Source organism: Lagenorhynchus albirostris, chromosome 1 (genome assembly GCF_949774975.1).
Source record: "Lagenorhynchus albirostris chromosome 1, mLagAlb1.1, whole genome shotgun sequence".
Taxonomy (NCBI): Eukaryota; Metazoa; Chordata; class Mammalia; order Artiodactyla; family Delphinidae; genus Lagenorhynchus; species Lagenorhynchus albirostris.
Genome location: NC_083095.1, coordinates 138,297,960 through 138,310,975, shown reverse-complemented (window position 1 = coordinate 138,310,975; position 13,016 = coordinate 138,297,960). Strand labels below are relative to the sequence as shown.

The 13,016-nt window shown below is 55.9% G+C and overlaps 5 non-coding genes across 5 annotated transcripts; all 5 read right to left on the bottom strand.

Moving 5' to 3' along the window:
* Positions 1–2,339: 2,339 nt before the first annotated feature.
* LOC132505509 (small nucleolar RNA SNORD116) lies at positions 2,340–2,431 on the bottom strand. The gene has a single exon (XR_009535433.1). It is a non-coding gene; the product is annotated as a small nucleolar RNA SNORD116 (small nucleolar RNA).
* Positions 2,432–4,898: 2,467 nt separating this feature from the next.
* Positions 4,899–4,990, bottom strand: LOC132504925 (small nucleolar RNA SNORD116). The gene has a single exon (XR_009535170.1). It is a non-coding gene; the product is annotated as a small nucleolar RNA SNORD116 (small nucleolar RNA).
* A 2,409-nt stretch (positions 4,991–7,399) lies between these two features.
* On the bottom strand, positions 7,400–7,491 carry LOC132505501 (small nucleolar RNA SNORD116). The gene has a single exon (XR_009535432.1). It is a non-coding gene; the product is annotated as a small nucleolar RNA SNORD116 (small nucleolar RNA).
* Positions 7,492–9,958: 2,467 nt separating this feature from the next.
* On the bottom strand, positions 9,959–10,050 carry LOC132504922 (small nucleolar RNA SNORD116). Its single transcript, XR_009535168.1, has one exon. It is a non-coding gene; the product is annotated as a small nucleolar RNA SNORD116 (small nucleolar RNA).
* Positions 10,051–12,459: 2,409 nt separating this feature from the next.
* LOC132505495 (small nucleolar RNA SNORD116) lies at positions 12,460–12,551 on the bottom strand. The gene has a single exon (XR_009535431.1). It is a non-coding gene; the product is annotated as a small nucleolar RNA SNORD116 (small nucleolar RNA).
* Positions 12,552–13,016: the final 465 nt, after the last annotated feature.

Below are 13,016 nucleotides of genomic sequence, written 5' to 3'. Positions count from 1 at the left end.
TGTCAGCATACAGAAGCGGCCAGATCTGAGCCATGGGGCAGGAAATGCAGCCAGTTCTCAGGTCATCGAAGCTCATGTTCCCCAGGAAAAAGACAGAAGATGAGGCTGTAGCACCGGTTTTCAGTTCCCGTGGCCAAACCTCTAGGTTTTAGCAAAGAAGTGCCACTTACCGCAACAAGGTTTAAACCAGGATCCTCATGGAATGTGCGCCAACACCCCTGCGAGACTCCTCCTCCTCCCTTCACCAGGTATTATGGATTATACGGATGGCCCCGGGCTGCTCTGCTGCTGGGATTCCGTCCCTGGCAGTCCACCTGGCTCGGGCTGAGTGAACACACGCGTGCTTGAGGATGGTGCACGGGCGCACCGAGGGAAAGGGCGATACCATCTAGTGATGCGTGCTCTATATCCCCTCAACATTTCATTTGCTGCCCATCGTGCCTGGGCGTCCACACGTAAATGTGAAAGCAACGTGGCGTAGACGCCTTCACAGCGTGCCGCCATCAGGACGAAGAGCCCCGCCGTCCAACAACACCCTGGTCTCGGGCCCTGCAATTCCTCTCCTGAGCACTCTCCCCTCCATCACAGCTAAAGGATGTCTTCCGGAAACCCTGAGACACGCTCAGGGCAACTGTGCCTCCTCAGACTAAGAGCCAGTGACCTTTGGGGAACACACCAACTCTAAGCACATATGGCTCCACACAGTGGACGCGCCCGGAAGATCAAGAGATCTTCCACAAGGGAAGGGCACACGGCCGAATATGACGGCCTCCACCAAAAGCGGCTCATAGGGACCCACGACAAAGGGCACGTGAGGAACACCTGCACTAATCAAGGCAGACTCACCAGCAGGCATACTTCCTGGCCTGCTGTTAGGACAGACGACCTACCCTTGTCGTACACACAAAGGTAATGGCATGGGAACCATTACGATGCCCAACGTGGCGGGGCAAACTGTTGCAGCAATTGGGTCTCTTGCAGTGCTGCCTGCCACTTTCGCACTCTGGGTCCGTCAGTGACGTGACCTCGGTGAAACCGTGAGGCCCAGGTCCTCTAGAAGCAACGTGTTACCTACAGCCGCGCAACAAGAGAACCCGGCCAACAGCCTAGACACCTGAACCGGTATGACTTCTCTGGACTGTGGCCAGGCACGCCGTACACCACAGTCTCAAAGCACCAGCGGGTGGCAGGAGAAAAGATCCCCGCACCACACATCCTCTCGGGCCCGGAAACCTGTAGCCTTTCCTTGGCAGCCGACTCCCTTTCCGCGTGGTTTTGCCCAAAGACCTCCGGGAAGGTCTGCAATCCTCAGGGACTGCTAGGTGGGCTGGGTGTAGTACCGATGCAGGGCTGTACTGAGGAACACCTTCACATCTTCAACACAGGGAGAACGTGGACAGACAGGGACAAAACACCCCACGGCCTCCAAATCAGCCCCCATGAGAAGACACCATCCTGTGCCACGAAGGCAACCATTCCCTGGCACAGGGACCCGCCATGAAGTAAATTGACCAAGGAGGGGAAACAAGCGAGACACGCCACAGATGTGCTCCCGTGTTCCCTCTCTACACTTGCCTCCAAATGTCCCTGAGGGAATACCAAAAGTGTTCCCGGAAGCCTATGACCACCATCGATCTATCCACCCACCAGTAAACCTGTGGGATTAGCCAGCCATCTCTCGTGTCTGCTTCATTCGCCTTGCCCTCCTCTCTCCACCGGGATCCCAACGTGTCAGGGAAAGATGCCAGAGCCACCCCTCACCAAGGAAGCTTGCTGTGACTTATCTTCACTAAGGCATTTTCTAGCCCTTTCACACAGCACACACAAGCCAGACACAACCCGAGGGGGAGCCCTCAGCTTGGCCAACCTCCCGGTGACAATGGCCCATTGGATTTCTCCCCTTATCAGGAGAAACCTAAACTGCATCTGGTCTCCCAAGCAGAACACGGCAAAGAAGCCTGCCCTAGGCCAGGAATCCTGCTCTCACCCTGAGCCTACAGACTTCCGTTTCTTTGCGGGCACAAGGCAACGAGTAGCCGGTGGCGGAGGCCTGTAGAACTCAAGGGCAGGCGACCGGACCACCAAGGGCTCACGCTTCCTCTCCTACCCGAATGCTGAACCGTGGCAGGGGACAGCAGTCCCGGCTCGACCAAGGAACCCACAGACGGCACGCTCTCCCTAGCCTTCCCACCTGGATTGGCATCCCAGGGTCCTTTCCCAATGCCTCTTCTCCCCATCAGACGGCCACAAGCCTCAACTTAAACAGCGTGGCTGTGGACACCCACGGGAGCAAATGCAACGCGAACCTCTCCCTACTTTCCTTTTGGGAGCCACGTGTTGGACCTCAGTTCCAAGGAGGAGACGGCAGGGATTTCTCACTCATTTTGTTCAGATTTCCAAGGAATGCATTTGTGGAAGTCATCGTCGAGCCAAGCACACGCTCAAACGCTGGACATGCAAACTTGCAGATTCCACCACGGTACGGACAGCGAGCTGAATCATGTCAGCATACGGAAGTGAACAAAGCAAAGCCATCGGGGAAGGAAATGCAGCCAGTTCTCAGGGCATCGAAGCTCGGGTTCCCATGGAAATGGCCAGAAGGTGAGGGTGTAGCCCCGTTGCACATGTTCCCTTGGTCAAACCTCTAGGTTTTAGGAAAGAGGTGCTACTTACCGCAACAAGGGTTAAACCAGGATCCTCATGGAATGCGGGCCAACACCCCTGTGAGACTCCTCCTCCTCACTTCACCGGGTGTCAGGGATTATACAGATGGTCCCAGGTTGATCTGCTGCTGGAATTCCTTTCCTGGCATTCCACCTGGCTCGGGGTGAGAGAACACATGCGTTCTTTAGGAGGGTGCACGGGTGCACCGAGCGAAAGGGCGATATCCCTCAGTGATGCGTGCTCTGTCTCCCCTCGACATTTAATTTGCTGCAGATCTTGCCTGTGGGTCCGCAGGGAAACGTGAAAGCAACATAGAGCTGACGCCTTCAGAGGGTGCGGCCATCAGGACACAGAGCACCGCTGTCCAAAATCCCCCTGGTCTCGGGCACTGCAATTCCACTCCTGAGTGCTCTCCCATCCACCACAGCAGAAGGATGTCTTCCTAAACCCCTGAGACACCCTCTGGGCAACTGTGGCCCCTCAGACTAAGAGCCGGTGCCATCTAGGGGAACACGCCCGCCCTTGGCACATATTCTTCCACACAAGTGCCACGCTCTTACGGGGAAGAGATCTTCCACAAGGGAAGGGGCCTTGGCCGAATATGACGGCCTTCGTCAAAAGCAGCTCGAAGGGAACCGTGACAAAGGGCACGTGAGGAACACCTGGACTGATCAAGCGAGACTCACCAGTAGGCACGCTTCCTGAGCTGCTGCCAAGACAGATGACCTACCCTTGGTTCACACACAGAGGTAATGACATGGGAAACATTCTGAAGCCCAACGTGGTGGGGAAACCCTTGCAACCAAATGGCATGGGAGCCATTCCAATGCCCATTGTGGCGGAGAACACCATTGCCCCAATGGGGTCAACTGCGGTGGTACCTGGCACATTCACACTCCGGGCCCGTCAGTGACGTGACCTCGGAGAAACAGTGAGGCCCAGGTCTTCTAGAAGCAATGTGTGACCCACAGCCATGCAATTAAGAGAACCCAGCCAACAGCCGAGACACCTGAACCGCTATGACTCGTCTGGCCTGTGGCCAGGCACACCGGATACCACAGTCTGGATGCACCAGCGCGTGGCAGTAAAAATGACCCCCGCACCACACACCCTCACCCGCCTTTAAATCTATAGCCTTTCCTTGGCAGCCGACTCCCTTTTTTCCGCATGGTTGTGCCCAGTGACCTCCGGGAAGATCTGCAAACCTCAGGGAACGCTATGTGGGCCAGGTTTAGTAAAGATGTTGGGCTGGACTCAGGAACACCCTCACACCTTCAACACAGGGGGAACGTGGACAGACAGGGACAAAACACCCCACGACCTCCAAATCAGCCCCCATGACAAGACACCATACTGTGCCACAAAGGCAACCGTTCACTAGCATAGGGACCCGCCATGAAGTAAATCGACCAAGGAGGGGAAAAAGGCGGGACAGTCCACAGAAGTTCTCCCGTGTTCCCTCTCTACACGTGCCTCCAAGTGCTCCTGAGGGGATATCAAAAGTGTTCCTGGAAGCCTATGGCCTCTGTCAATCTGTCCACCCACAAGTAAACATGTGGGCTTAGCCAGCCATTTCATGTGTCTTTATCGGTAGCCTTGCCCTTCCCTCTCCACCGGGATCCCAACGTGTCATGGAAAGATGCCAGAGCCACCCCTCACCAAAGAAGCTTGCTGTGACTTATCTTGACTAAGGCATTTTCTAGCCTGTTCACACAGCACACACAAGCCGGAAACAACCCGAGGAGGAGCCATCAGCTTGGCCAACCGCCCGGGGACAATGGCCCATTGGATTTCTCCCCTCATCATGAGAAACCGAAACTGCATCTGGTCTCCCAAGCAGAACATCACAAAGAGCCAGCCCTAGGCCAGGAATCCTGCTCTGACCCTGACCATAGACTTCTCTTTCCGTGAGGGCACAAGGCAACGAGTAGCCGGTGGCGGCGGCCTGTAGAACTCAAATGCAGTCGATAGGACCACCAATGGTTCACGCTTCCTTTCCTAGCCGCACGCTCGTCCGTGGCAGGGGACAGAAGTCCTGGCTCGACCAAGGAACCCAGAGACGGCACGCTGTCCCTAGCCTTCCCACCTGCATTGGCATCCCAGGCTCCTTTCCCAATGGCTCTTCTCCCCATGAGACGGCCACAACCCTCCACTTGAACAACGTGGCTGTACACACACACGGCAGCAAACGCAACCTCAACCTCTCCCTACTTTCCTTTTGGGAGCCACGTGCTGGACCTCAGTTCCGATGAGGAGACGGTAGGGTTTTCTCACTCATTTTGTTCAGATTTCCAAGGAATGCATCTGTGGGGGTCATCATCGATCCAAGCACATGCTCAAACGCCGGACATGCAAAGTTGCAGATTCCACCAAGGGACGGCCAGTGAGCTGAATCATGTCAGCATACAGAAGCGGCCAGATCTGAGCCATGGGGCAGGAAATGCAGCCAGTTCTCAGGTCATCGAAGCTCATGTTCCCCAGGAAAAAGACAGAAGATGAGGCTGTAGCACCGGTTTTCAGTTCCCGTGGCCAAACCTCTAGGTTTTAGCAAAGAAGTGCCACTTACCGCAACAAGGTTTAAACCAGGATCCTCATGGAATGTGCGCCAACACCCCTGCGAGACTCCTCCTCCTCCCTTCACCAGGTATTATGGATTATACGGATGGCCCCGGGCTGCTCTGCTGCTGGGATTCCGTCCCTGGCAGTCCACCTGGCTCGGGCTGAGTGAACACACGCGTGCTTGAGGATGGTGCACGGGCGCACCGAGGGAAAGGGCGATACCATCTAGTGATGCGTGCTCTATATCCCCTCAACATTTCATTTGCTGCCCATCGTGCCTGGGCGTCCACACGTAAATGTGAAAGCAACGTGGCGTAGACGCCTTCACAGCGTGCCGCCATCAGGACGAAGAGCCCCGCCGTCCAACAACACCCTGGTCTCGGGCCCTGCAATTCCTCTCCTGAGCACTCTCCCCTCCATCACAGCTAAAGGATGTCTTCCGGAAACCCTGAGACACGCTCAGGGCAACTGTGCCTCCTCAGACTAAGAGCCAGTGACCTTTGGGGAACACACCAACTCTAAGCACATATGGCTCCACACAGTGGACGCGCCCGGAAGATCAAGAGATCTTCCACAAGGGAAGGGCACACGGCCGAATATGACGGCCTCCACCAAAAGCGGCTCATAGGGACCCACGACAAAGGGCACGTGAGGAACACCTGCACTAATCAAGGCAGACTCACCAGCAGGCATACTTCCTGGCCTGCTGTTAGGACAGACGACCTACCCTTGTCGTACACACAAAGGTAATGGCATGGGAACCATTACGATGCCCAACGTGGCGGGGCAAACTCTTGCGGCAATTGGGTCTCTTGCAGTGCTGCCTGCCACTTTCGCACTCTGGGTCCGTCAGTGACGTGACCTCGGTGAAACCGTGAGGCCCAGGTCCTCTAGAAGCAACGTGTTACCTACAGCCGCGCAACAAGAGAACCCGGCCAACAGCCTAGACACCTGAACCGGTATGACTTCTCTGGACTGTGGCCAGGCACGCCGTACACCACAGTCTCAAAGCACCAGCGGGTGGCAGGAGAAAAGATCCCCGCACCACACATCCTCTCGGGCCCGGAAACCTGTAGCCTTTCCTTGGCAGCCGACTCCCTTTCCGCGTGGTTTTGCCCAAAGACCTCCGGGAAGGTCTGCAATCCTCAGGGACTGCTAGGTGGGCTGGGTGTAGTACCGATGCAGGGCTGTACTGAGGAACACCTTCACATCTTCAACACAGGGAGAACGTGGACAGACAGGGACAAAACACCCCACGGCCTCCAAATCAGCCCCCATGAGAAGACACCATCCTGTGCCACGAAGGCAACCATTCCCTGGCACAGGGACCCGCCATGAAGTAAATTGACCAAGGAGGGGAAACAAGCGAGACACGCCACAGATGTGCTCCCGTGTTCCCTCTCTACACTTGCCTCCAAATGTCCCTGAGGGAATACCAAAAGTGTTCCCGGAAGCCTATGACCACCATCGATCTATCCACCCACCAGTAAACCTGTGGGATTAGCCAGCCATCTCTCGTGTCTGCTTCATTCGCCTTGCCCTCCTCTCTCCACCGGGATCCCAACGTGTCAGGGAAAGATGCCAGAGCCACCCCTCACCAAGGAAGCTTGCTGTGACTTATCTTCACTAAGGCATTTTCTAGCCCTTTCACACAGCACACACAAGCCAGACACAACCCGAGGGGGAGCCCTCAGCTTGGCCAACCTCCCGGTGACAATGGCCCATTGGATTTCTCCCCTTATCAGGAGAAACCTAAACTGCATCTGGTCTCCCAAGCAGAACACGGCAAAGAAGCCTGCCCTAGGCCAGGAATCCTGCTCTCACCCTGAGCCTACAGACTTCCGTTTCTTTGCGGGCACAAGGCAACGAGTAGCCGGTGGCGGAGGCCTGTAGAACTCAAGGGCAGGCGACCGGACCACCAAGGGCTCACGCTTCCTCTCCTACCCGAATGCTGAACCGTGGCAGGGGACAGCAGTCCCGGCTCGACCAAGGAACCCACAGACGGCACGCTCTCCCTAGCCTTCCCACCTGGATTGGCATCCCAGGGTCCTTTCCCAATGCCTCTTCTCCCCATCAGACGGCCACAAGCCTCAACTTAAACAGCGTGGCTGTGGACACCCACGGGAGCAAATGCAACGCGAACCTCTCCCTACTTTCCTTTTGGGAGCCACGTGTTGGACCTCAGTTCCAAGGAGGAGACGGCAGGGATTTCTCACTCATTTTGTTCAGATTTCCAAGGAATGCATTTGTGGAAGTCATCGTCGAGCCAAGCACACGCTCAAACGCTGGACATGCAAACTTGCAGATTCCACCACGGTACGGACAGCGAGCTGAATCATGTCAGCATACGGAAGTGAACAAAGCAAAGCCATCGGGGAAGGAAATGCAGCCAGTTCTCAGGGCATCGAAGCTCGGGTTCCCATGGAAATGGCCAGAAGGTGAGGGTGTAGCCCCGTTGCACATGTTCCCTTGGTCAAACCTCTAGGTTTTAGGAAAGAGGTGCTACTTACCGCAACAAGGGTTAAACCAGGATCCTCATGGAATGCGGGCCAACACCCCTGTGAGACTCCTCCTCCTCACTTCACCGGGTGTCAGGGATTATACAGATGGTCCCAGGTTGATCTGCTGCTGGAATTCCTTTCCTGGCATTCCACCTGGCTCGGGGTGAGAGAACACATGCGTTCTTTAGGAGGGTGCACGGGTGCACCGAGCGAAAGGGCGATATCCCTCAGTGATGCGTGCTCTGTCTCCCCTCGACATTTAATTTGCTGCAGATCTTGCCTGTGGGTCCGCAGGGAAACGTGAAAGCAACATAGAGCTGACGCCTTCAGAGGGTGCGGCCATCAGGACACAGAGCACCGCTGTCCAAAATCCCCCTGGTCTCGGGCACTGCAATTCCACTCCTGAGTGCTCTCCCATCCACCACAGCAGAAGGATGTCTTCCTAAACCCCTGAGACACCCTCTGGGCAACTGTGGCCCCTCAGACTAAGAGCCGGTGCCATCTAGGGGAACACGCCCGCCCTTGGCACATATTCTTCCACACAAGTGCCACGCTCTTACGGGGAAGAGATCTTCCACAAGGGAAGGGGCCTTGGCCGAATATGACGGCCTTCGTCAAAAGCAGCTCGAAGGGAACCGTGACAAAGGGCACGTGAGGAACACCTGGACTGATCAAGCGAGACTCACCAGTAGGCACGCTTCCTGAGCTGCTGCCAAGACAGATGACCTACCCTTGGTTCACACACAGAGGTAATGACATGGGAAACATTCTGAAGCCCAACGTGGTGGGGAAACCCTTGCAACCAAATGGCATGGGAGCCATTCCAATGCCCATTGTGGCGGAGAACACCATTGCCCCAATGGGGTCAACTGCGGTGGTACCTGGCACATTCACACTCCGGGCCCGTCAGTGACGTGACCTCGGAGAAACAGTGAGGCCCAGGTCTTCTAGAAGCAATGTGTGACCCACAGCCATGCAATTAAGAGAACGCAGCCAACAGCCGAGACACCTGAACCACTATGACTCGTCTGGCTTGTGGTCAGGCACACCGGATACCACAGTCTGGATGCACCAGCGCGTGGCAGTAAAAATGACCCCCGCACCACACACCCTCACCCGCCTTTAAATCTATAGCCTTTCCTTGGCAGCCGACTCCCTTTTTTCCGCATGGTTGTGCCCAGTGACCTCCGGGAAGATCTGCAAACCTCAGGGAACGCTATGTGGGCCAGGTTTAGTAAAGATGTTGGGCTGGACTCAGGAACACCCTCACACCTCCAACACAGGGGGAACGTGGACAGACAGGGACAAAACACCCCACGACCTCCAAATCAGCCCCCATGACAAGACACCATACTGTGCCACAAACGCAACCATTCACTAGCATAGGGACCCGCCATGAAGTAAATCGACCAAGGAGGGGAAAAAGGCGGGACAGTCCACAGAAGTTCTCCCGTGTTCCCTCTCTACACGTGCCTCCAAATGCTCCTGAGGGGACATCAAAAGTCTTCCTGGAAGCCTATGGCCTGTGTCAATCTGTCCACCCACAAGTAAACATGTGGGCTTAGCCAGCCATTTCATGTGTCTTTATCGGTAGCCTTGCCCTTCCCTCTCCACCGGGATCCCAACGTGTCATGGAAAGATGCCAGAGCCACCCCTCACCAAAGAAGCTTGCTGTGACTTATCTTGACTAAGGCATTTTCTAGCCTGTTCACACAGCACACACAAGCCGGAAACAACCCGAGGAGGAGCCATCAGCTTGGCCAACCGCCCGGGGACAATGGCCCATTGGATTTCTCCCCTCATCATGAGAAACCGAAACTGCATCTGGTCTCCCAAGCAGAACATCACAAAGAGCCAGCCCTAGGCCAGGAATCCTGCTCTGACCCTGACCATAGACTTCTCTTTCCGTGAGGGCACAAGGCAACGAGTAGCCGGTGGCGGCGGCCTGTAGAACTCAAATGCAGTCGATAGGACCACCAATGGTTCACGCTTCCTTTCCTAGCCGCACGCTCGTCTGTGGCAGGGGACAGAAGTCCTGGCTCGACCAAGGAACCCAGAGACGGCACGCTGTCCCTAGCCTTCCCACCTGCATTGGCATCCCAGGCTCCTTTCCCAATGGCTCTTCTCCCCATGAGACGGCCACAACCCTCCACTTGAACAACGTGGCTGTACACACACACGGCAGCAAACGCAACCTCAACCTCTCCCTACTTTCCTTTTGGGAGCCACGTGCTGGACCTCAGTTCCGATGAGGAGACGGTAGGGTTTTCTCACTCATTTTGTTCAGATTTCCAAGGAATGCATCTGTGGGGGTCATCATCGATCCAAGCACATGCTCAAACGCCGGACATGCAAAGTTGCAGATTCCACCAAGGGACGGCCAGTGAGCTGAATCATGTCAGCATACAGAAGCGGCCAGATCTGAGCCATGGGGCAGGAAATGCAGCCAGTTCTCAGGTCATCGAAGCTCATGTTCCCCAGGAAAAAGACAGAAGATGAGGCTGTAGCACCGGTTTTCAGTTCCCGTGGCCAAACCTCTAGGTTTTAGCAAAGAAGTGCCACTTACCGCAACAAGGTTTAAACCAGGATCCTCATGGAATGTGCGCCAACACCCCTGCGAGACTCCTCCTCCTCCCTTCACCAGGTATTATGGATTATACGGATGGCCCCGGGCTGCTCTGCTGCTGGGATTCCGTCCCTGGCAGTCCACCTGGCTCGGGCTGAGTGAACACACGCGTGCTTGAGGATGGTGCACGGGCGCACCGAGGGAAAGGGCGATACCATCTAGTGATGCGTGCTCTATATCCCCTCAACATTTCATTTGCTGCCCATCGTACCTGGGCGTCCGCACGTAAATGTGAAAGCAACGTGGCGTAGACGCCTTCACAGCGTGCCGCCATCAGGACGAAGAGCCCCGCCGTCCAACAACACCCTGGTCTCGGGCCCTGCAATTCCTCTCCTGAGCACTCTCCCCTCCATCACAGCTAAAGGATGTCTTCCGGAAACCCTGAGACACGCTCAGGGCAACTGTGCCTCCTCAGACTAAGAGCCAGTGACCTTTGGGGAACACACCAACTCTAAGCACATATGGCTCCACACAGTGGACGCGCCCGGAAGATCAAGAGATCTTCCACAAGGGAAGGGCACACGGCCGAATATGACGGCCTCCACCAAAAGCGGCTCATAGGGACCCACGACAAAGGGCACGTGAGGAACACCTGCACTAATCAAGGCAGACTCACCAGCAGGCATACTTCCTGGCCTGCTGTTAGGACAGACGACCTACCCTTGTCGTACACACAAAGGTAATGGCATGGGAACCATTACGATGCCCAACGTGGCGGGGCAAACTCTTGCGGCAATTGGGTCTCTTGCAGTGCTGCCTGCCACTTTCGCACTCTGGGTCCGTCAGTGACGTGACCTCGGTGAAACCGTGAGGCCCAGGTCCTCTAGAAGCAACGTGTTACCTACAGCCGCGCAACAAGAGAACCCGGCCAACAGCCTAGACACCTGAACCGGTATGACTTCTCTGGACTGTGGCCAGGCACGCCGTACACCACAGTCTCAAAGCACCAGCGGGTGGCAGGAGAAAAGATCCCCGCACCACACATCCTCTCGGGCCCGGAAACCTGTAGCCTTTCCTTGGCAGCCGACTCCCTTTCCGCGTGGTTTTGCCCAAAGACCTCCGGGAAGGTCTGCAATCCTCAGGGACTGCTAGGTGGGCTGGGTGTAGTACCGATGCAGGGCTGTACTGAGGAACACCTTCACATCTTCAACACAGGGAGAACGTGGACAGACAGGGACAAAACACCCCACGGCCTCCAAATCAGCCCCCATGAGAAGACACCATCCTGTGCCACGAAGGCAACCATTCCCTGGCACAGGGACCCGCCATGAAGTAAATTGACCAAGGAGGGGAAACAAGCGAGACACGCCACAGATGTGCTCCCGTGTTCCCTCTCTACACTTGCCTCCAAATGTCCCTGAGGGAATACCAAAAGTGTTCCCGGAAGCCTATGACCACCATCGATCTATCCACCCACCAGTAAACCTGTGGGATTAGCCAGCCATCTCTCGTGTCTGCTTCATTCGCCTTGCCCTCCTCTCTCCACCGGGATCCCAACGTGTCAGGGAAAGATGCCAGAGCCACCCCTCACCAAGGAAGCTTGCTGTGACTTATCTTCACTAAGGCATTTTCTAGCCCTTTCACACAGCACACACAAGCCAGACACAACCCAAGGAGGAGCCCTCAGCTTGGCCAACCTCCCGGTGACAATGGCCCATTGGATTTCTCCCCTTATCAGGAGAAACCTAAACTGCATCTGGTCTCCCAAGCAGAACATGGCAAAGAAGCCTGCCCTAGGCCAGGAATCCTGCTCTCACCCTGAGCCTACAGACTTCCGTTTCTTTGCGGGCACAAGGCAACGAGTAGCCGGTGGCGGAGGCCTGTAGAACTCAAGGGCAGGCGACCGGGCCACCAAGGGCTCACGCTTCCTCTCCTACCCGAATGCTGAACCGTGGCAGGGGACAGCAGTCCCGGCTCGACCAAGGAACCCACAGACGGCACGCTCTCCCTAGCCTTCCCACCTGGATTGGCATCCCAGGGTCCTTTCCCAATGCCTCTTCTCCCCATCAGACGGCCACAAGCCTCAACTTAAACAGCGTGGCTGTGGACACCCACGGGAGCAAATGCAACGCGAACCTCTCCCTACTTTCCTTTTGGGAGCCACGTGTTGGACCTCAGTTCCAAGGAGGAGACGGCAGGGATTTCTCACTCATTTTGTTCAGATTTCCAAGGAATGCATTTGTGGAAGTCATCGTCGAGCCAAGCACACGCTCAAACGCTGGACATGCAAACTTGCAGATTCCACCACGGTACGGACAGCGAGCTGAATCATGTCACCATACGGAAGTGAACAAAGCAAAGCCATCGGGGAAGGAAATGCAGCCAGTTCTCAGGGCATCGAAGCTCGGGTTCCCATGGAAAAGGCCAGAAGGTGAGGGTGTAGCCCCGTTGCACATGTTCCCTTGGTCAAACCTCTAGGTTTTAGGAAAGAGGTGCTACTTACCGCAACAAGGGTTAAACCAGGATCCTCATGGAATGCGGGCCAACACCCCTGTGAGACTCCTCCTCCTCACTTCACCGGGTGTCAGGGATTATACAGATGGTCCCAGGTTGATCTGCTGCTGGAATTCCTTTCCTGGCATTCCACCTGGCTCGGGGTGAGAGAACACATGCGTTCTTTAGGAGGGTGCACGGGTGCACCGAGCGAAAGGGCGATATCCCTCAGT